Source organism: Chiroxiphia lanceolata, chromosome 6 (genome assembly GCF_009829145.1).
Source record: "Chiroxiphia lanceolata isolate bChiLan1 chromosome 6, bChiLan1.pri, whole genome shotgun sequence".
Classification (NCBI taxonomy): domain Eukaryota; kingdom Metazoa; phylum Chordata; class Aves; order Passeriformes; family Pipridae; genus Chiroxiphia; species Chiroxiphia lanceolata.
In genome coordinates, this window is record NC_045642.1 from 30,734,999 (window position 1) to 30,759,128 (window position 24,130).

Genomic DNA, 24,130 nt, shown 5'->3' on the forward strand with positions numbered 1-24,130 from the left:
TTATCAAGTGGCAAGTAGGGAAGGCACAGCGGGTGCACCCCAGCTTGGCCTGGCCAAGTCACCATCTTCCCAGGTCATGTTTTTGCAGAAAATACACTTTCTGTGCTCGTGCATGGTGATGGATCAATAGCTTTGGAGGCTGAAATCCTTCACCACAGCACAGGTATGAGTAAGAGCTGTAAGGCGACACACCGCTCAGCTGCTCCTGGAGGGAGTGGGAGCTGATCCTCCATAGCCTGTCCTGCTCTCAGCCTGCTATGATCAGAAATAAGACCACCAGTTTGTACAGACTCAGATTTAGCTGCAACCTGGCCACAAAGCTTCACAGAAAGTCACTCTCCCCTGAAACACCCTCCACTCATGCTCTCCTCCTAGAGTCAGATGTTAAATAGTAGTTGTGACGGGCCTCCTGCATCAAAGTCAAGCTAATACACAAAAGCAAAAGTTTCATTTCCCAAAGCCTGCTGGTGAGAACACCAGTTCACCCACACAGTATAATTTTTAAATGGACTCTTGAAATCTGAGAAGCGATCTCATTTCCTCCTATCTTTGTCCCACTTGCAGGACATTTGAAAGGCTTTGTAAGGCTTTGCATAGATGCTCCTCTGTGTGTTTGGGCTGGGGGGAGGGTTGAGGCATCCACACTGTAGTTGTTTGGCACTCTGCAAAATACTGGGTCAGACTGGAATATAAAATGACTGTCTTTGGCCGAGCTGCTTACTGCTGTGAGATGCAAAGCAGCCCTCTAGAGAGAATACAGAAAAGTAACAGAAAAATGAAGACATTACAAATGCAGTTCTTTGCATTGGTTAGCCTCTTCCATTCAATTTTGATTCAGTCAGTTTACATCAGGTCTCTTTAAAATCCTCCAAGGACAAGCAGCAGCTCATGCTCAACTCTCTTCCCATTTGGCTTCCTGCAGGCCTTCTGTCCCTCACAGCTTTTCTGCACTTGAACTGTGCTGCAGGTGGAATTCAATTGCTTGAAATGGAAGTGTCTTGCATCCAAACCCCGTTGTTTTTGCAATGCATCTGGCTTATTAATGCAGGCTATTAAAGCCACTTTGGAAGCCAATTTACTGAGATGCAGATAAGTTTATCTGCCGCAAACTAGGTGTGAATGCCAGTTATTCCTGCAGTGACTGTTGCCAAGTCCTCCCACTGGTATCCCATGCTGGTTTGGGACAATTGGGGCAGCCTGCTTATCTGTGTGCCACCTGTTGTGTTGGAGTCACCCTGACCCAGTGCCACCTTTCTATTCAAATACTGTTGCCAAGTCAGGTGGTGCTCTTTGGGTTTCAGAACACAGGGAGCATCGCTTATGCGATGCTGGACGGTCCTATACTAACAGGCTTGACTTCATTGCCCTCTGGTGAGAGGAGTATATACAACAGGGCCTATCAATTTTTTTTTTTTTTTGAGGGAGACCAAATGGGACCTGCCGAGGTTACAAGCAGCAATCAGACTGAGGAAGGGAAAACTTCCAGTTGACCTTGTTGCATATAACATAAACTGAGTGTATGAAGAAGGAGAGAACATTTAATATAGCTCAGCTCCAGATATCATCTCTCCATCTTGGGCTTTTAATGGCTAGTGTTGCTCTGGTTTGTTTACCTCTGCTTCTTGATCTTTGGGCACAAGAAAAAAAGAATGGTGACTCTGATACAGAGCATGTTTAAATCCAGCATAAGGACTGCATGGCCAAGCAGCTCTCTTAGTCCCACTGTCACAACCCCTGTTTCATTTCCACTCTTGTTCCAGTGCTAGAGATCCACACTAGAAAAGAGCATCTCAGCTTAGCTTCCATATTTACCAGGTTTTAACAGAATTCTTCCTCTGCCACTTGGGCACAACATCCTTTAAACAAATTAACTTAGAGAGTTGTATATGCACTTTCTAGCTCCTCTCCTCTGCTATGTCTTTGGCTGACAAATCTACCTTGAAGACAGGACCCTTGGTACTTTATTAACCTTTCCCTCAAGTCACCAGGACAGTGGTGCTCTAGCCATCTCCTTCCCAACAGAGATCCAGAACTTTCACAAGATTAAGAGCATTTTTCCAGGGCCATACTCACTAAAGACTGATAAAACCCATGGGACTGGAATCCCAACCCCAAGACAAAGCACAGTTTTACTCCTAGTAGTATTAAGGTTACTATTTGAACAAGAACTAGCTGTCTTTTTCATCTCACCTTTGCCTGACAAAAGTGAGATACTAAACTTCAATCACTGCAATGTATGCTGTGCTAAAGCCAGCAGGTTTGCCTCCTGCTTACACTAGCACCTGACCACAGGCATGAACACTGCAGTTGTTTTTGGAAAGTGGCTTTTGACTTGTGTTTTACCACCGCTGCTAGTTACTCCAGGACTTGAGCTTTGTTTTGGCCTATGAGTCAGGGCACTGGGAAGACCAAATGCAGATGTGGCAAATGAAGAGCTCTAGAAGAAGCCTAGGGTAAAAGTCAGTCTGGTTTCAATCTCCTCCACTTTCATATGCCCCTCTCACTGCCACATTTATGGTGGCTTACGTGGGACACTCCTGCAGCAACTTCTGTGTAGTAAGAACTGTGCAAATCACAGCATTTCTTCTTTGGGAATGTAACTTTGAAACAACTTTTTTTTCCTAGAGACAGCAGAAAGGTGATGGTACAAAACAACTACAGAAATTTCATTGCTTCTGAAGAGCAAACATTCCCCCTTCCAGAAGAGGGAAGGAGAATGGGGCAAGTGACTGCTCCACACAAAGTTCTCCAGCCCTGAAATGAAGTATCTTCAAAGGTCTGTGTGCCACTAAGGCACATCTGCAAAGCCCACGACAAATCCCAACACAGTTAAGTTCTGTTTCACAGTTTCAGCTACACTCTTCATGTGACAGCTTTCTTCACAATCCCATAGTATCTCTTTCTCACCTGGAATCATCATCTCTGTTTTTTCTTTCTCCGTGTTTTGGCCTCTGGTTTCCAATGGACTGTTAACCAAGAACCTCTTTTCTCCCTTGTATCTATGTTTCTGTCAATGCTGCTTTACATATTCTACTACAAAAAATAAAATCAAACTTCAGCTGCATGAAAAAAGGATTCAAACTATTTGACAGTAACTGCAGCATTCATACCTATCTCTCACGGGTGCCAAAGGTGACTGGAATTTTAGTAATTGAATAGATAGATAAGATATGGGAGGTTATTTGATTTAGTATTTGGCTGTACCATGTTCCTAAAACACTGTGCAGCTAAAAAATGCTAAAGGTCACATGATGTGTTTCTTTAGGTAAACGAAACAACTTTTTCTAAAGTGATATGCTCATTCCAGGTGCTATTATCATATTTTTAAGACTTTGCTGCAAGTTCTCGTTTAAAGGAAGGTCTTACCCAACAGCTCTGAGGTGATTTTAAGCAATTTCCCTCCCTTCACATGCCTACACTAACGCCAACAGGGCTTACAAGGAAATCCCAACAGGCAGACTGTTATTCAGTCCGTTTCTGCATTTCTAAGGCTCATCGACCTTTCTTTTGTCAGATAAAAGCTTCCCATCTCTTTAAGCCCTTCATTCTTGCAATAGTCCCACAGAAAAGTTGACATCCTTTGCAAGGATAGTGAAAAGCAGCTTGTCCGCCCTTCCCAATAGGCCAGGCTGGAGTTGTTTTAGCCTGTTTAAATCTCTCCCCTATTTATATGCTAATGTTCTGGTATCAGCAGAAAGTATAAACAGTGTTGTTTACAGCTCCCTATAGTCTGTGAGCATCAAGCTGCCAGGAGAATACTGCAAAGAGATGTATTTATTGACAATAAAAATGGCCACTTCTAAGACTATGAGAAACAAAACTGAACTGTAAAAATGCAGTGTCAGCCAACAATATAACCATACAAAACAGGACTGGCAAAAAGCCATTAGCCAGGGGGTCACTCATGGGCTCTGGAGAGCTACGAGATTTCATACTTAACACCGAGAGATCTGGGGAGACCTTCAGCACAGAGACCTCTGAGAAAAGAGAGTATCAAGTTCCTTGGCAAGGCAGCTTACATGCTCCATTTGCCATTATTGCAGATTTTTGTTAGTGGATAATGGCTCATAGCTTGGCTCATAGCTCTCCTGGATCCTGAAGTGAATTAAACTCTCCTAAGGAAAACAGCATGGTCTAAAGGAGCAAGCACAGGATTCTTGTGTTCAGATCTTGTCTCTCCACTTTGTGGTGACTCTATCAGAAGAGCACTACGTCTTAAAAATAACAGTAACAGCAAAACCAGGCAGCAGTGAGGATGTACATCAAAGATGTTTGCGCAATGTCAAGCTCTCTGAACGTTAGGGCACAGACCTTGTCTCTTCTTTACATTAGTGAACAAAATGTTGACAATTGCAATGGCATTCCTTGTTCAAAACCAGGGAAATACCTGCTCACATCAGCAATGCATTATCTTCTAGTAAATACATACTTAAGAACCTTAAAAAAATTCCTCATTTTCCATAATGCCTCCTGTGTGCAATTTGCACACAAATGCAATTACTGACAAAAGATGCTGCACTGGTTGACTTCATAATCCTTATAGTATTGCTTTCTACTGAAAGATGCAAAAAGATGGGGGCCATTAAACTTTAACTCACATTCTCCTACTGTATATATGTTTCAGTTCTCACCAGGTGAGACTCAGCTCTCTACTTCCAGAAGGGAAAATGCAGGAGACTTCAGTGGGGGCTGTTGTGAGTCCATGCCACCCAGGCCAGCTGAGCTGCACCCAGTGCCTGCACTGACAATACTGCACTCTGCTCTCTTCAGAGCTGGGCTCCAGTGGCCAGATGACCAGTCCAGCCTGTCCCAGTGATCCAAAGTCACATCACACCCACCAGTACCACTGCCTCTCTTGCTGGGCAGTCTCTGACAAGGTACCAAGAAAGGACTGAGTCTTTTTTCTTGCCCTCACAGTCCTGCAAAAGCAGTGCAGAGGCACCTGGGGAGGACAACATATACTTGCTTGGCTGTTACTAGAGAAGTATACATACACAGTAAATAAAAGGAAGTCACCTACTCAGCAACTTTTTATCAGCAGCACTGAATTGATGAAAGAGTAAAACGCTAAGAGGACCACTTGCAATGACATTGTGCCTTGTCAGAGCAGCACAGTCACAGAAAGAGTGTGAAGTGGTGAACAACAGGAGTATTATATTGGCAAAGATGTGCTTTTCTTCCAGTGGGAATTCAGTTGCTAAGTGCATCAAGAGGATTTACAGCAACCCTTTGCTGTAATAACTAAACATAGGCTTGCATGAAAATCCTACATTTGGCTGTGGCATGCTGGCTAAACTACTCTGTCTCCTTCTAGTAGTGTGTTCCCAAAGAAGGAAACAGCTTATTTCTGCTACTATATTACATCTGAAATCAAGTAGGAGTCTGGTGGTGCCATGCCAAATTTTCCAATGCAGAAAGTTTTTCTGTCTCCCAAGTTAAAGTAATCTGCATGTGGTCTTGCACATATTATTTACATCATCTTTTTAAGAAATTTAATCTAGCCAGTTTTGAGCTTTTAAGTTTTGCTGTATAACGTAAAAGGGTTAAGTCTATGCAGACTGCATCAGGTGCTCCTCATGTATTACACCGCACATTTTGCAGGATTACAAGTGCTTATCAGCAGTGCAAATAAACCAGCCCAGTGCTTTTATTCTACTCAAAACTGTATGAAATGTGTTCATTTCTAATAACTGACAGCTAAACCACTAAGCCAGGTGGGGATGATGCTTGTTGGAGCCGTTTTGAGCTTCAGTAGAAGTTTCTAAATCTCCTTCCATTACTTGTTATTAATTACCATTCTCTAAGCACTAGCAGTAAGAGACAAATACATACATAGCAAGGCAGCTCCATAGCAAGGGGTTAACTTTTAAGCAAAAGGCATATCAATTAAAACCACAGTATGAACAGTGAGAGAGATCTTGAATCTGAAGCCAGGAATTAAGATTCTTGTATTTATATTTTTGGCATCTGTATCTGAAAAAAGACAGAGGCCTATAAGTGTTTCTAAGGGTAGGTGGGTGTTTTGGTCAAGGAGAAAGCTGACACATCTAAAACTAGGTAAAGAGAGAACTGCAGATGTACTTCTTTGAGATACATCTACAGAAATAATAATAAAGAAAAGGCTAGAATGTAGTCTTACATAATTCATTGCTGCTGGGACACGGGCCGGGAGGGAAGAATGGAAAAAACAGTCCATAAAGATGCCAATAGTTTCTAAGCAGAAACATCTGCTGAGGTCTTAAAAACGGTCAGGCCTGCAGCAAGCTCAGCAACAGGAAAGCCTGCAGTTGATCACTCCTACCCTCATCAGCCCCATGAGCTCCTACCCCTGAGACTGGATTGGAGCTTGGAAGATAGCTGACACTATGAATCAAACACAGCTCCTTTCTTAAAGGGGAAAAGGGGAGGAAGAGAGAATCAGGATGGGTGCCTGGGGAAGGCAAATGATTATTTGGAATGGAGGTATTCAGGAAGAGTTACGAAAGAGTAAGGGAACATGCCAAGGGAGACGCAGTGGCTTATCCATGCTGTCCCATTGGGGGCCCATACGCTGAATTTCCATTGCTCTGTCCAGTCTAATTTTAAATGTCTCAAGCAAAAGGCCTTGCTCCCCTTGGGAGGCTATTGCAAAATCTCACAAATCATCTTTGCCTTTTACATGACTGCCTCTTCCTTTGTGATAGTTCATTTTATTTTGCTTTCTCTTGATATTCAACAGTGCCCCTAGACATATCAGTTCCAAACAGCAATTTCTTCTTCCTGAAAGCATTTGTTCCTCTCTGCTGTCTTCTCTCAAGAAAGGAGTTATCTTAAATATCTGTGGAGACTACATTTTGTTCATCTCTGCATTTTCCAGCAGGAAGGGAACACGGATCTGCTGGATCTTAGAAGGATCAATGACTGGGGGGCCTCAGCTGCTATATTACAGGAGAAGTATACACTGGCAAAAGTTCTTATAAATCATGGTTTGAAGCCTTCTCTTCCCCATCTCCAATCATTTCAGATGCCAATTTTGACTAATTGCTCGTGTTAAAACTTCTTAAAGTACGTGAAGCTTTATCCACCGAGAAGGCCAAACTTCAATCAAAGGCAATAAAAATTTTAACTACTAGTCCTTGGGTGGAGATTCCATTTTTGCTGAAAATCCAAAACTCCAGCAGCCTGCCACATCCACGGGAGTGGGTAGTAACCTAGCAGTGAATTTCTGAGTTTGCAAAGGATTCTATTTTAAAGTTAGTGGTGACTGAAATACCAGGAGACCTGTACTTTATTTCTCAAAAAAGGTTAATATTTGAGTGCTTGGGACTTCAAAGGTATTTATGCTGCACTTTTGAAAAATCTAAGCAAAATCCTTTCATCCCCTCAAACTAATCACTAACATTTTCCTAGCAATAGTTGTTCTACATAAAGTTAAACTGAAGGATCAACATATGGCTTACATTGGAACTCTTGCTGTGAAATTACCCATGCAATCCACAACCAGCACCTCATAACAATAACAGAAGCGAACAGAGTAGTGGTTAGTGTTCAGATATTCGAAAACAAACTCTGCAGTTCTCAGTATTCATCAGTTTTCAGATTTTGACCTGCTCTAGACCTGTACTCCAAAATGGCACAGTGCAATTTGCTTCCCAATTCTCAGCACTGAATATCAAAAAGCTTGCTGCTTGATGGGATCTCTTCCAGCCTGCCTCACTCCCTGCTCTTCTTCCCCACATTTTGCTATTTTCATTAGATTACTAGCTTCAAACAAGCAACTGTGGCGCTACCTGAAGCTCTAAGGATCCATTTATCAGGCTTTGTAAGATACTCTCCAACTTCACTACTTGCTTTCTGGCTACGCCTATAAACATTGTATCAGGGAAGGACTTCCTGACAATGAACTTGTTCATGTTCCTACTTGTGAAGTCAGTTGGATAGCTTAGTGTTGATGGTGGGACGAATAACATTACTAGAAGTAGTGGTATTAGACAGCTTTTCATGTCACGCAGCTCAAAATGGCTGACCAAAAGGCTTTATCAGTAGCTTGGTTTTCCTTTCAGGTGCAGAGCAAAGTGTTCACACTGCATGTGAGGCACTGGATGACTTCAAAGACTGAGAAACACAAAAAGGCTTAGAAACCTTCCCGCATCCCGCTATTCCTCCTGCAGATTTCTAACCAGTCTCAACCAGCTGCCTACATCCAATCTGGGCTCATGAAGTCCCAATTCCCTGCAGGTCCTCTGGCAGCACACAAGAAGGGAATGGTCTCCAACAATGCAGGAGTAAAGGGAACTTTTAACTCAATGTTAAGCCTCTTAAAAATGAGCTGAGGTTCCTCTGAGATTTTATTAAATCTGCCAGCCTGTGAAATACTGCCCATTGGATCAAAGACACAATGCACCCTTTCTTAGCTTGTGTTGAGCTCTTCATGGAACTCCAAAGGGCACTAGCGCTGTAATGTCTCGTTAGGTCAGTCATTAAATACAAGGAACTGAAAAATTCACCAGAGACCGAAAGTCAGGATGGGATTCTGCCATCCCTTCAGGAGCACAACGTCTGACCCTTTTAATTCATCTTCACTCCCTTCTACCCCAGAACACTGAGAACCACTCACTGTTGCTGATGCACAAAACCCTGCCACGACAACTACTAAAAAGGGCAGCTCCATGCTGGCATTGATCCTGCCTTCATCTCACTGCGTTCTTTGTCTAAGAGAACAGAGGCAGGATTAGAAGGGGGTTTAGTGTGCAACCAGGCAGTAAGATTAATAACTGCTCTTAGCTTCATTCATGATCAATTGACTGTGTGTGAAACTGCAGAGGACCTTCTCCAAACTATCAGTAGAGACAGCAATGGCAGTCATGGAACCAGAAATCCAAAGCAAATTTCAGTTACACAGCACTTTTTTAGGGAAAATGTAAATGTTTTGCTATCTCTTGATCAGCAAATACTCCTCTGCTTGCATTGATTGGCTAGTACTTACCCTCAAATTTGTTATGCACCCTTTCTTATCCCCTAGGAAGTCCACTGACTCCAGTGGGCAAACAGGCAAGTATTATATGAAGGAAAATTTGCTATCAGGAATGCTTTCAGCTACACACTTGAAATGTGTCAGCTACTCTTTAAACAAATAAAACACCTTGAAGACTACAGGATAACATGTTTCACCAGATTTATCCCAATTTGATCTCCCAAAAGTAAATGCAGATAAATTACACAGTCTGGTTCTTTTTACTTGGAGGGGCTAGCACTTTCTTTCTGAATTCTTGCACATGTGAATTCAAGATATAGCATGTACAGTGGTCAGAGGTGACCATCAAATGAGTTCTCTACTGACCAGCCTGTTGGTAGGACCTCACTGGTCAGAATTCAGCAGTTGCTAGTATAAAAGTGGAAAATGCATTCATGTGAATGCTAACTGGCTGTGTTTTACATTCATTAACTAATTCTGTTGTCATCACAGAACAAAGTATTTTTGTAGCACTTTGATTGGCTACTAGCTAAGACATGCAGTATAAGGAATGACCCCAGTGGGCATATGGCTTTGGAACACCACTCTGGTGGGAGCAAAGCCATGTAGGAAAGGTGCATGCTGGGTTTTGATTTCAGAGTATACAACATCAGATAATGTTTCTTTCCAGAGATGCCCCTATTTTCCATTTGTACATAACTTTTTATTCTAGAAAATATCAAAGTATTGGCTGTTCAAACTGGCAGTGATGAAACTGGCCCTGTGATGATGAGTAGAGGGATCAGGAGCACAGGAAGTGATTTCCTTAATTCTTCTGGTAACAAGGAATAATATTGATAGGAATAGACAGATCCATCAGGTCAATGAGTGGCCTCAAGGTTGGTGTGATTGGAAAAATTTGGGTTTTTTTGACCATAGGATGATCTACTCAACACCTAGTCTACTGATACCTGATGGGATGCACCTATCAGATGGAAAAGAGTTCTAGCACAGGAACTAGTGGGGCTCATTGACAGAGCTTTAAACTGGCTTGGAAGAGGGAAGGGGACAAAACAAGGCTCGCCAGTGATGAGCGATGGGATGGAGAGCCAAAACTTGAGAAAAAAAGCACTCATGGGATCCCTCAATCTTCCTCAGGAGGAAGAACCTGAAATGTTTCTATACTAATGCACAAAGCATGAGGAACAAACAAGAGCAGCTCGAAGGTTTGGCCTAGTCCCAGAGACCATCACTGGCATAAGTGAAACTTGGCGGGATGATACCTGCGACTGGAGTGCCCCATTGGATGGTTACAGGTTCTTCAGGAGAGACGGACAGGCAGAAGAGGTGGAGGGGTGGCACTGTATGTTATAGAAGGGTTAGAATGTATGGTGATCACAGTTGGCAATGGCACAGTTGAGAGCCTCTGGGTAAGAATCAAGGGGCAAATAAATGATGTGGATGTCACTGTGGGAGTCTGCTATAGACCGCCCAACCAGGACGATGACATCAATGAATTCTTTTTGAGGAACTAAGGAACACTCCCATGTCAAGTGCCTTTGTCCTTATGGGGGACTTCAACTTGCCAGAAATTACCTTGGAGCATCACACAGCTGGTACAACCCAGGCTGGAAGATTCCTAAAATACCTGGATCACAACTTTATGGAACAGGTCCTAAGGGACTCAACTCAGAAAAATGCCCTCCTTGATCTGCTGCTTGTCAACAGAGTGGATCTCGTGAGCAAAGTGGACATTGGTGGCCGTCTTGGCCACAGTGACCACGGCGTGATTGAGTTTAAAATCTCTGTTGACAGGAGGAAAAGTGCCAGCAAATCCTCAACTCTGGTCATGAGGAGAGCAGACTTCAGGCTGCTCAGGGAATTACCCCTGGAAAATGTTTTTGCAGATGCTGGGGTCCATCAGTGCTGGTCACTTTTCGAACATCACCTCCTAAGTGCACAGGAGTAGGCAGTTCCCAAATGTTGGAGGCAGAAGGCCAGCTTGGCCAAGCAGGGATCTTCTCTTGGAAATAAGGTAAAAAAAAGGAAGGTGTATGCCCAGTGGAAGCAAGGTCAAGTGACATGGGAAGAATACAAATATGCTGCTTGCTGCTGTAGGGAGAAAAATTGTGTGGCCAAAGCTCAGCTGGAGTTGAAGCCAGCCAGAAATGTGGAAGACAATAAAAAAGAGTTTCTTCAAATATATTAGTGGCAATAGGCAGCATAGAAATATCATTAGCCCATTACAGGGTGAGGATGGTCACCTCACAAACAGGGACAGAGACGAGGCAGAGGTGTTTAATGCTTTCTTTGCCTCTGTCTTCAACATGGATGATGGACAAAGGGGGTCTCAGTCCCCCGAACTGGAGGACTATGACTGCGAGAATGATCAACTCCCAGTCGATCTTGAAATTGTGCAGGATCTGCTGTTCAAGCTGAATCCTTATAGATCTATGGGGCCTGATAGGATTCAACCCAGAATCCTCAAAGAGCTGCTGATGTCATCACAAAACCTCTCTCAATGATTTTTGAGTGGTCTAGGGAATCCCGAGAGGTCCCAGCTGACTGGAAGCTGGTGAATAGTGTTTCGATTTTAAAGAAGCACAAGAAGGAAGATCCTGGAAACTGCAGGTCTGTCAGCCTCACTTCAGTGCCCGGTAAAGTCATTTACTTTACAGGAGAGTATTCTGGGAGGTATTGAAAAACAATGCAGTCACTGCTCACAGCCAGGATGGCTTCAAGAGAGGACAGTCCCATTTATCCAACGTGATTTCCTTTTATGACAAGGTATCCCACCCAGTTGATCAAGGGAAGTCAGTTAATGTAATCTTTTTGGATTTCAGTAAAGTTTTTGATACAGTCTTTCACAGGATCCTTCTGGACAAACAGTCTAGCCCATGGCTGGATAAACACATCATGAGCTGGGTGAGCAATTGGCTCATGGGTCAATCACAGAGGGTAATAGGGAATGGGGTGACATCAGACTGGTGACCTGTCACTAGTGGGGTTCCACAGGGCTCCATCTTAGGCCCTGTGCTCTTCAACATCTTCATAAATGACTTGGACACAGAACTGGAAGGGATACTAAGCAAGTTTGCAGATGACACAAAATTGGGAGGAGCTGCTGACTCCCTCAACCTGCAGAGAGACCTCAACAAATTAGAGAACTGGGCAATCACCAACCACATGAAATTTAACAAAGACAAGTGATGGATTCTGCACCTGAGATGGGGCAACCCCAGATGTTCGTACAAACTGGGGAATGAGATGCTGGAAAGCAGTGCCATGGAAAGGGACCTGGGGGCTCTGGTCGTTGGCAAGTTGAACATAAGTCAGCAGTGCCCTGGCAGCCAGGAGAGCCAACCGTCTCCTGAGGGAATCAGGCAAAGCATCACCAGCCGGTGGAAGGAAGGGGATTGTCCTGCTCTGCTCTGCACTGGGGCGGCCTCACCTTGAATACTGTGTGCAGTTTTGGGCACCACAATACAAGAAAGATATTAAGCTCTTAGAGAGTGTCCAAACGAGGGCAACAAAGATGGTGAAGGGCCTTGAGGGGAAGCCGCATGAGGAGTGGTTGAGGTCACTTGGTCTGTTCAGCATGGAGAAGAGGAGACTGAGGGAAGACCTCATTGCAGTCTACAACTTCCTTATGAGGGGAAGAGGAGGGGCAGGCAGGGATCTCTTCTCTGTGGTGACCAGTGATAGAACCAGAGGGAATGGCCTGAAGTTGTGTCAGGGGAGGGTTAGGTTGGATATTAGAAAGAGGTTCTTCACCCAGAGGGTGGCTGGGTGGTAGAACAGGTTCCCTAGGGAAGTGGTCACAGCACCAAGGCTGACAGAGTTCAAGAAGCATTTGGACAATGCTCTCAGGCACATGGTGTGACTTTTAGGTATGGCTCGAGCCAGGAGTTGGACTCGATGATCCTTGTGGGTCCCTCCCAACTTGGCATATTCTGTGATTCTGTGAAGAAGACCAAGCTACACAAAGGAATGCCTATATCCATGATTGAAATGGAGCTAGGGGCAGCAGTTAGCCATGCCAGACAGCACTACACAAGAGCTTAGGAAAAACATGAAAAACAATTTTCCATTTCTAATGGTCAACAACACCTTGCAGGTGAGTCCACGCAGACTTGGAACGTCTGGACCCAGGTTTCAAAACTGTGGAACAATTCAGGCATTTTGCTTGGCCTGACAAAGGAGAGGAAGGAGGGTATGTGGTTGCCTTGCCCTTACCACACTCCTTAACATGTCCTGTAATGTGTCCCGCACGAACAAAATTCTTACTTCAAATAACAGAGCATTACCTGAATAGTCATCCCTCAGTCTGCACACAGCAGCTGGCTGTATTCTCAAGCATTTAGAAATTTGCCATCCCTATTTAATTGAAACAGCAGGAGAATTTATGGAAGCAAAACTAAATTCCCATAACTGATAACTGAGAGATTAACTCCTGGAAGGAATGCCTTGAGATCACATATGATCAGGACCGTGGTTTAATATCTTCTCTATCCATGTAGTACTGACTAAAACAGTGCTGAAGATAGAAAAAAGAAGAAAAGGAAATAAAAAGAACATACTGGCCTCTGCCATCTGAAATATGATCTAAAGAGGTCACTGCAGCAGCCCCACAAAATCCAGCTGCCCAAGGAATTTCTTACTGATTAACAATTCCTACTGGCATCAGAGAGAAAGAGTCCAGGAAAAACAAAGCTGCTCCATCATGTTTTAAAACAAAACAAAACAAAACAAAAAAAAAATCCCACAAAACTCCCACAGGCTCTTGTTTTCATTAAGCCAAGTGCCACTGACTTCTGCAGACCTCAACCAAGATCATTAATGGTTGAACTTGGACTACCTTTATGAGACCACCATACGAGACTCATATCCACTCTTCACGGTAATTTTAAATTCTGTTTTCAATTCACACTAACCTCTTACCTCCCCAGAAGCATTTGTGAAACACTGGCATTAAACTGAGACTATAGCCCTTCACATTCAATGTGATATGTCAGGGGATAGGTGAAACCTCAAAGGGGGCAGTGCAGTGAGGTGCTGCTTCTGCAGGTTCCACTAGAGCCCCAAGGTAGCTCAGTAACTTTGAAGAGTTGCTTTTTCATGACAGGGCTATGTTACTCCATTGCATTATTTAGAATTAGACCTTGTTAAATGCCGCTTCTTTGGCAGTTTTGGCTTAGAACTAACCATGGAAATATCCTTTTTTGCTCATATGAAAAGGACTTTGCTTTAGGAATGAGGCACACTAGCCACAGCAATAAGGAGAGTGTGGAGCAAACAGTAAACACTGGTCTTCAATGCTGTCATATTAACACTAAATTCACTTTAAAAAAAACAAATGAGAGAGACATATGGTAAGATAGCCAAGAATGTTGACACTTCTGAGGAGGGGAGCAAGACACGGGTCATTTGTAAAAATGGCAGAAACGCTGTCTGTAACTTCAGCAACGTTCAATTTCTGTATTTAAAAGAGTCCTCTGAGGCTGCAGCTTTCACGCACATACCCTAGCCTTCACAGGGAGCATGGGAAAATAAACTCATTGTGTCAGAAGGCCTTGAAAGGGAAAGAAGGCTTGAAGCAGGATGGGAGGAGGGGAAGAGCTAGAGCCCAGCTTGAAAACGCATGGAGAGAAATCAAAAACAAAGATGTACCTACCCCCCAACATGCACACACACACACAGAGGCAGGCCCTAAACTCTGACTGAACTCTGAAATCGGAGACCAAGTTGCTTCGGGAGCCACTGCTAACTTTTCTTCTTCTCTCCCCTTTTTTTTTTTTTTTGTTTTGTTTTGTTTTTTGGGTTTTTTTGTTTTGTTTTCAATTACCTTTCTAAGAAGGAAAAGAAAATCAGTAAAGTTGTGTGCATGTGTGTGTGCCTATGTGTCTCCTGGGCAGCTTAGGAAGAGCGAGTTGTCAAAAGCCTAGCCCAGGATCTGTCTTTCTTGTTCCTGGTGAGGATTTTATAAATATTTTGGAGGTTGCATGGGGTTGAAGGCGGGGTGGGAGGGATGGGGGGGGGGCTGCAGGAGGGAGGCTAGATAACTTTTGGGCCCACACAGCACAGAAGTTTTGAAAGCCTGCTTTTGATTAGCATTGCCTAGCAACCAACTCATCTGCTGCAAATCTCATCACGCCCCTGCAAAGCATCCACGGCATGCTAATCTTTTCATTTGATAGAAAAGCTGCTGTAATCTTTCTTCCTTTTCCTTTCTAAAAAAGCAGACAATAATAATAATGATGATAAAAAAAGATTTCATCCCTCCTCCTCCCCCTGCCCTGCACCCCCCCAGTGCTCTTGTTGATCCAACACTTAGCCGAGTTCCCATGGCTGACCTACATGTGTGTGTTCTGGCAGACAAGTCCCAGCTGCAAAGGCATGTTTGGGTTGGTTTTTGCTTTCTGTGTTGTGTGTGCTGGAAAGGGAGGGTGGCAAGGGGGAGGATTTTTCTGGCTGGGAGCTGAGAAAGGAAGGAGGCAGGCAAGGCTACAGCACTCAGAGTCCGAATGGCTTAAATGAAATGTCTGGCTTCAGATACTGTAACTGAAGCCTCCCCAGCAGACAGAGAAGAACTGGTTTGTTCTGGTGTGTGCACATGCATGCTTGTGCATGCTTCTGTGTGCGTGCACAAGTCCAAGTTCTCACTATATCCGCAGGAGAAGAGCGAGTCTTGCTTTGTTGCTGATGAATTCTGTGTCCAGCCAGCTGCAAACAAGCCATGTTCTGGAATCTCCTTGGGCTTTGCCTGTCCTTTCACTCTGAAAATATCATGCCTAAGGGTAGGGGAAGTGGTTTGGACAAAATAAGACTTGACCTGAGCATCTGCCCAGAACTGAAACCAAACGTTTGTCTCCCTGAATTTTTGGCTTTTGATAAAGCTCTGATAATTTTTCTTGCCACCTGGCCATCTCCAAGCATGTCTGCGCTTTACGGTTCCACACAGATGCACTAATCTATCATGAAACAGGCCATGCATGCAGCTTCTAAGCTGGTGGGAAGCAGGAACATTAAAACATACAGAAAAGTACATTTTCAAATATCCAGCCGCATTTTTACAGGCACACATCCCAATAAGCAAGGTTTGTGATACCCTGCCCTTTGTCCTTTCCTCAGTCTCCTTCCCCTCTTTCTAGTCTCCATATTTTTTTTTTCCTTTTTAATACTTTTAAGTACTCCTAAGGATGTCTTGTCCTCCCCACTCAAAAAGAAGTCAACTCCTCCAAAGTGCAACCCTGGGGCCATTTCACATTCTACTTAACAACCTATCCTCTTTCCTGCTCCTTGAACCTGTGAACTTTGAACAAAATACACCTCACTCCTACCCACACGTGATGATTGAGAGCAGACTCCTTTACAAAGATGTTTCCTTTTCTCCTCTACAACATAATGCTGGAAGCATTCCCACTTGTGAGGTGCTATAAAGATGACTGCACTATCACAAGGCCCCAAAGCAAAGATTAAGTCCCTCTGGTCAATAATCTTATACCTAAGGAAATGACAATGCAGCCATTGTGTAATAGATCAGGCAGAGATACTAAGAATTTCCTAAGAAATCCAGGCTAAAACAGGAGCAATATGAGGCCTGAGAAGCAGTAAATGTTATGTAAAGTTGAAAAGGACACTAAGTTTGTGGAAGGTGTTTCAGTGTCACACTGCTTTGCATTCTTAAGCAATACACAGTGAACGATCAATTTTCAGGCCTACTCCTACAAAGTCCTAAAGGATAGCTAGGCCCAGTAACAAAACTTATGACAGCGTAGCTGAAAATGGCTGTAAGGCCACAGTAAAGGACAGTGAGGAAATTCAACCAACCTCATCTTGAACCTCTTGCAACCACTTCAAAAGGTTTCATGGAGCAGAGTGCCCAGAAGCCAACAAAATGAGACCCTTCATGTGCCATTTACGGCACTTCACAGAGAAGAATTGCCAGGTTTTGAAAAGCACATCCACCCACTCTCTCTTATCTTCTAAACAACTCCAGTCCTACCAGCTTCAGCACTCTGTGCTGCAAACGCTTTTAGAGTCATCAATCAGGTGAAAACCCTTTCCTCTATGCACACAGTGGGCTCAAAACCATTATGGGTTGGCTCTGCTCCCACAGCCAGCTGGAGACAGAGGTGCTTTAAATGCATTCAACGGGAAATGAAATAAAAACCCCACCTTAGTTGATTTTTAATTAAAAAAAATCTCAAGCCTCATTGGTTCTCAGGAAAACATAGAGTTGGCTCATGTTTAAAGTGATACTATGAAATAAAATTAGTATTTTAACAAATTCCTTTCTCTATGTTAGTAAGAGCTTTAACAAAACGGCTGGTCACCCTAAAAATAAGATTTTTGATCAGTGGAAGGCAGGTATTTTGGACTCAAAAGAAGACTGAATTTGGCTACTAATTGCCTTCTCTTGCTAGGAATTTGCACCTATCTTTTCACAGACCCGAATTTCTTTGAAATCAACTCTAGACCATTCCAGGGACAGTCAGCTCTGTTAGGCTGGATAAAAAGTAACAGACAGCAAAGCAGTTTCACCAGATGGCAGAGAGCAGCAAGTGAGGAACTGAGTGCCACTTATCCACATGGCAGATAATTTGCTATGAACTGCCATCACTGTAGAGATAGAAGAAGATAGATTGTTGTGAGTGGAAAATGAACTGGAATGGAGACAAGATTCCTCAGTTCAGATGAAACAGTGATTAACATAATTTTTCTGTAGAGTCCCAGAGAGTAGAAATTAAATATGTGACAAGTGTCAGGCCTCTGTTGTCCTTGATGAACTTACAAGCAGGTTTCAAATATCCTAGCCTAAGCATCATTCTCATTACCAAAATGAGCTGAGAAGCCAAAAACTGAATGAACATCCCTCAGATTCCCAGATGATGAGTGAGGATTTAAAGGTTGTAACATATAGTAGTTTGTTTTTTTTTTTAATTTTTGTCAACTTAAAGGTAAGGAAACATAATTGCAAGCTCCTCTTGTTAACGCTGAATTCAGGTTCATGGATATATGTTCCTCACAGCCTTCACTGGAGAAAAAATTCTTTATCAAAGAACAGTAGCAACTTATCTGTAATGATCCATTCTTGGGAAAGACTCAGGGCTAACCAAACAATAGATTGTTATATGTATCAACCTTTTTTTTTTTTTTTTTTAATTCTAGCAAGTTGCAACAGCTTCTCTCTAAGATTTATTCCTGTCTTATAGCAGTCATGTTCTTACAGTATTAATAAAATGACAGCTCCCAATGAACAGCGCATAGAAGGCTTACAGTATTGGACATGGTTGAGAAATGTCAGCTTTCATGATGTTCTGCAGTTCAAAAGTGAAGAAAGTTTGTCACTTTGGCAGAATAGTAGCTGAGGGAAAGAAAAATGTGTGAAGGCAGTTAAATAAGGTTACACAGGTGCTGCTGCTTCAGACTGTGGAAAAAAATAAATTAAAATACATGTGAAAGAAAATAATCTCTCTAATGTTTGAGTCTACTTACTGCAGGGATAAAACCACGAGTCTGCTTTAGGAGTGCTGCCCTTCTTTAACTAGCCAAACATCACACCGACATTCTTTGGTGACTTGTGGTTTGGAGAGATGGCCATATGTAAAGCTGAGGTCTATGCACTTCTTAGAACCAGAAACTATTTGCGTACGTTTGGGTAAACTCTGAGATGCAATCAAGCCAAAGACAATTCTAAATACTAATAGAATTTAATTTCATGACAAATTTTATAGTCTCCTAAGACAATTTTATCATTTCAGGCTACTCTTTACCACTCACAAATCAAGAGATAGTTTCCAGTTTTAGGGGGAAAATGAGAAGGGTTTAAATGCTGCCAGTATCAAAACACAGCATTTCAGAATAGCCAGAGATTGAAGCAAGTTCTGTGATTGCTAGAAATACGTCAAACTCAAATCATACTCACAGGCACTCCAAAAGTTTAAAGAAATTGAGGGAAAGAAACAAATGTGGTTATTACCAAAGTAAAAAGATGACCTTACCATGAACTTGTTTGTACTGAAGAAGTAGATATAATTTTACCAAAGAGTTCTTTAAAATTTAAATTGTTATTTACATAGAATTCTTGCCTTGTAGTTCACCCAAAGTCCCCTGGTTCTAGACAGAACGACTCAACTGCTTTCTTTAGACAATTCACAAATGAGATGCCTTTAATGTTTTTACAGAATAGACATCAGGGTTTAGACTTGCTGCCATACATCGCATTTCCCCCCAGATTTACTGAGATTCAGTTATACTAGACATCAAATCCTAGAATCAGAATAACAGGTTTTGCATTAGCATTGTCAAACACCTATTAATTTAAAATGTCAAATTGCATTCCATCAAAGAAAAGTACTGGTATTTTTAGGGTTTGGATAGTTTTGGATCTAAGGTAAAATACTTTTAATTCCTTGCACAAATAGGAAGCACAGTGTTCTTTCTAAAGATAAGAGGGAAATGAAGCAAATATCTTGTCAACCAATTGCTATGCAGCAGTGAAATAGCGAGATTCAAAAACCTCAGCATACATTTAAGGTCTGGAAATGAGTCCTTTTAAGCTCTATCCTCCTACATGGATCTCCTCTTAAGCCACACCAATTTTAAACCTCATTGTGGCTGTCACTTCTACAGTCTTCTGCTTCAACAGTTTCCCACTTCATCATTGTCCTGATTTTACTGCTTGCTGCTTTCCATTCCAGTTCCTTCAAGATGCCCAGAGGGGTACTGTGAAATGGGAGACACAGCTTAATTTCCCATGTCCTAATACTACCTTCCAGTGACCCAACAGTTCTTAAAGGTTAGAAAAAGGTTAGAAAAAGTTAGAAAATGGACTCAAGCTTGTGCTAGAACATGCTTAGAATATGACTATCTGTGCAAATTTTCATGTGAAAATAAAACTTCTTTCCTTATTTTCTCCTAACATCCCACTTACCCATACATAATGTGCAATCTGTACTCAAAAATGGAGGCCACAGAGCTTCTTAGAAAAGAAGAATTGCTTTCAACACTTGTAAGACAATTACTTTCTTCCTAAACTCAATACAAACTTTTTGAAGAAACTTTCCATCAAAACCATCCAGAAACAAGTCCCTTATATAAGCATTTTTGGCTCAAATGCTATGGTAAATTATAATTAGATGAAAACAGTATTTTATGATGGAAGATATAAGACAACTGCAACAATCATTGTGTGACTATCTCTGCATGCTCATCAATGATAAGGTGACAGCAATTCCAAATGTCCAAATGATCAAATACATTGAAAACAACCTTAAACTCCTTAACAGATCACTTAGGATACACTGATATACCCAGATGCTTCCTGCTTCCTGGATAACAGGGGCAATTCCATGCTTATATTTGCACTGGTCTTAACCCATGGACTTCCCTTGGAGGTCACTACCTGGGCTTTGTGTCTGCAATGCCTTGGTTGTAAATGCTTTCTGGTATTGCTTTCTGGTGTAACTGTGCATGCTTGTGTGCTTACAAACACAGCCATCCATTAACTCCTTACCACCCTCTTTTGCCAGGGATTACTCAACAGATAGAGAAAACACAGCAAAAACAAACCAGGATTACCTGATTGAAGTTTTTCATTCTGTTCTGCCTGCAAATTAGTGTTGCTAAAAAATAGAAAGTCCTAAGAATGTTGGGATCAGGAGCTCTCTAACATCCATGTGATGGATGAACAGCAGCACAAGCTTCCCCACTGTCTGCCAGTTCGTAGTCAGTGAATCAAGTAGAGGAAGCCTAAGGACAGGAATGAGGTATGGGCTCTGACCATTCACTCTGGGACTTCTCTGCTGACATCAACAACAAAGGTTCCAGGTGGTTTTCCCTAGCTGACCTCAAGATGGACCACTGACTCTTACCAGGAAGACTAAAGATGAGAAAAGGAGTAAAGTACTAGGTCCCATCCTAGATGTGTATGCTGCTCCAAAGTTTTGTATGTCAACACAGAGTGAGGATCCCTTATGTAGGGAATCAAGGTGATCAACTGCTCTCTGCTGCGAGGGAAACGAAACAGGCTACAGCAAAGGGAACTCTAACCCCTGTTCTTGCTAGACTTCTGAAAAGCAGATGCCTTCAAACTGTCAGTGACTATTAGAGACAAAGTAGATCCAATCTTTGGATTATTAGACATTAGAATATTAGACATTATCCAAATGTCTAATATTGTAGGTCTGCAGACTTACACTACTCTACTGAAATCAAACTCTTCATGATGTTAAATTGCCTATAAGGCAATTAGACACTCTTTTCAGTGGTTTTAAGAATATATATTGCTTCATCTTTACAGAAGGTCCTGGCTGCATGGGGAATTGCATTTGTAAGTCAGCTATGAAACACAGGCCACCAAACTGTCCTGGAAACAGCAGCAGCCAGCAGACTCTTATGTAACTGGAAAGCTTAGAGGAACTGATGTACGATTATCTAAAGATGCAGTTCCATGGCACCTTCAACCAGTCTCAGCTGAGTGGCCTAAAAAAATCCCCCAGGATTGTTTTTCAGCCAGTTTAAGCCAGTTCATGCAACTATTCAGGTCAGAAAAGTGCCAATACCAGAGCAACAGAAGAAGAGGGGAACACACAGCTGGGGGCTGAGGGAGTAGGAGTATAGCAGACTGAGCAGTTTAAACTGCTATGGAGCTGAACCTTGGGTTCAGCTATTTGATCCACTTTTCAGTCACTACTGAATGTAGCATATGAGCTCCTACATGTTCCTTCTTAATGTTAAAGTGCTTTTTCAGATATTTATAAAAGATCTTTCCTGATTATCATAGAGGTAACTGGGCCCCGCCCCACTTCCACTGAAGGTAGTGGAAAGAAAACAGGCTGCTTTTGGTCAACAATGGGAAACCAAGCAAAGAGTGAAACCGAAAAGTAGCAGTGGAAAAACATTCTAGATTCAGAATTACGGACAGTAAAGAAATCATGAAGAGAAATGGCAAGTGGAGTACCTTTGGATTTTGAACTGAAACCTGCTCTCTTGAATATTCTGCACTAACTGGGAAATGGAAACAATTTACAGTAGACAAATCCCATGACAGTCTGACAACTGTAGTTGGCACAGTAGTGAATAGAAGTTGATGCTCATTGACTCATAAATCAAATCAACTTTGAAGTCCTTAGTAAGGGGTAAAGTGTAAATAAGCCACTGGAAGAGAATCTAGCTTGTGTGCAAGTTAGCCGATGGGCAGATGCTCACTCTGCAAACAGCTGCCCTAGTCTGAGAGACTGCTGCCCTCCAGCTGCCTCTATCTGCCACCCTGCTCAGAGCTGCTGTCTCCCCAGCAGCTGGCAGAGCCGCTGCTGTGAGCACTTCCAGGTAGGATTTGTCACATCAGTTTAAGCAAGTGGTTCGAGCTAATACGCCTTTACACTACACCCCAAAATGCACTGGGGAGTACGTACACAACCCCCTCCATGGCCGAGCAGTGGAAGGTGGCCAACAGAGGACTCTGGTAACTGGGCTCAGCAATACCTTCCAGCTGCGTCCAGAGGAAGAGGGCTGTCTGTAGGTTTTGACTTTGCTCTTGTTTACACAGGGAAATTACACTGCCTCAAGTAAATGCACAGTTTATATCCAATTTACTTAAACTATTGCAAGCCCTTATGTAAGCACTTAGCGGACAGCAGCTTAAACAGAGAATGAACATGGGTGTGGCACAAGTTCCAGTAAACCTGTTAAACTTACTTAAATTAAACCAGTAGGATTTCTAGCTGTTAACAAATTCTTTGCAACTCCATAAGGGCAAATTCTTCCATTATGTCCATACCCACGCAGGAGTAAACATATATGCAGTAGGACCAAATCAGTTCAGAATTTGGCTCTGCACTAAGCACAAACCAAGTTTTAAATTGTAACCAATCCTAAGCACCAAATCACAGCAAACTTCGTATTCCTTTACTGTTATTCCCAGGGTAACACACTACCTGAAATGTGGAGAATATGAAGCTCTCCATCCTCATGATCACTGTACCTATTCTCCTCAGGCTCAGGCTTTGTAAAAAAATTAGAAAGTACCATGGTCTCCCAGTACTTGAAAGAGTAGAGGCCTTGTAAATCTCAACATCCTGCCCGCCCCAAAGAATGGAGCAGAGCTGGCTTTGAGTATGGGGGAGGAGAAAGGAAGTGTTCATAAGCCTGAATGCAATCAGTGCATACAGTAGGTCTAATTCTTGTCCTATCAGCCTTGACGCAATGTGTCCTTTTCCTTCAGCTACTTTAGATAAACAGGAAAAGAAAAGAAAAAAAACAGTGCTGGAAAAAATACAAGTAAGTTCATAAAGAAAATGTTATTGTCAAATGTTCTAATAGCGATTTCAAACAATAGTGAGTACAGTATGTCATATGAAAAACAGTGATACTGGTATGACAGTCAATCATACCAAAATCAGAAAGAAAATAGAGACTTTTTTTAAAAATGATGCTGCAATAAGAATAGCTAGTGATTTGGAGCATTAAGCATTACAGCTTACGAGTAACAACACCTGAAAAGTGGAAACCAGCCCAAGTGGTAATATTCTTACATCCATTTTTCTGACAGGGAAGTTTCTTTACTGATAGTTAAAGTGGTTTGCCCTGCTTTGCAAATAATCGTAGAGTGTACCTATGCTACCGCCTAGCAAAGCCATAAACAGCACTACCTTCCTATAGCCATTAAATTATTCCAAGAAGTATTCTTTTATTAATGCTTCATACAAAAAAAACCCACAAAACAGGTGAAGACTAGTTACACAGCAGGAATAATCTGGTTTGGCACTCCATACTACTTCTAGAAGCCAAGTCAACTTTCTGGTGTGAATGTGGGAGCGTTAACACCACTGAAAGGGCTCATTCTACAACTGAAGACTATAAAATATAATCTTCCACAATGATCTTTGTGCAGAAATCTATGAAAAAAGACACAGATTATGACAGCAGACCCTCTCAATTAACAGTGTTGTACTTACAAATTTTGTTTATAAAGACATTGGACCCAGTAAGCCAAATCATTAGTGATGGGCATAGCTTCAAAGAAATCAGTGCAACTCAGCGACGTGATGAGAAAATTTGACTCAGTTTAATTTCTTATTGGTGGGCTTTTATCATTTGTAGCATGGACATGAGGGATATGAAGGGACACATTCATCTGTTTAATTAATTTAACAGATCTCTTTTAAACCACACAGTATGATGCATTGTCACAAT

At 42.3% G+C, this 24,130-nt stretch overlaps 1 protein-coding gene across 10 annotated transcripts in view; it reads right to left on the reverse strand.

The window, feature by feature from the left end:
* RAD51B (RAD51 paralog B) overlaps positions 1 to 24,130 on the reverse strand; it is a 426,980-nt gene that overhangs the window by 110,870 nt on the left and 291,980 nt on the right. The gene's annotated exons all lie outside the window — the stretch shown is intronic.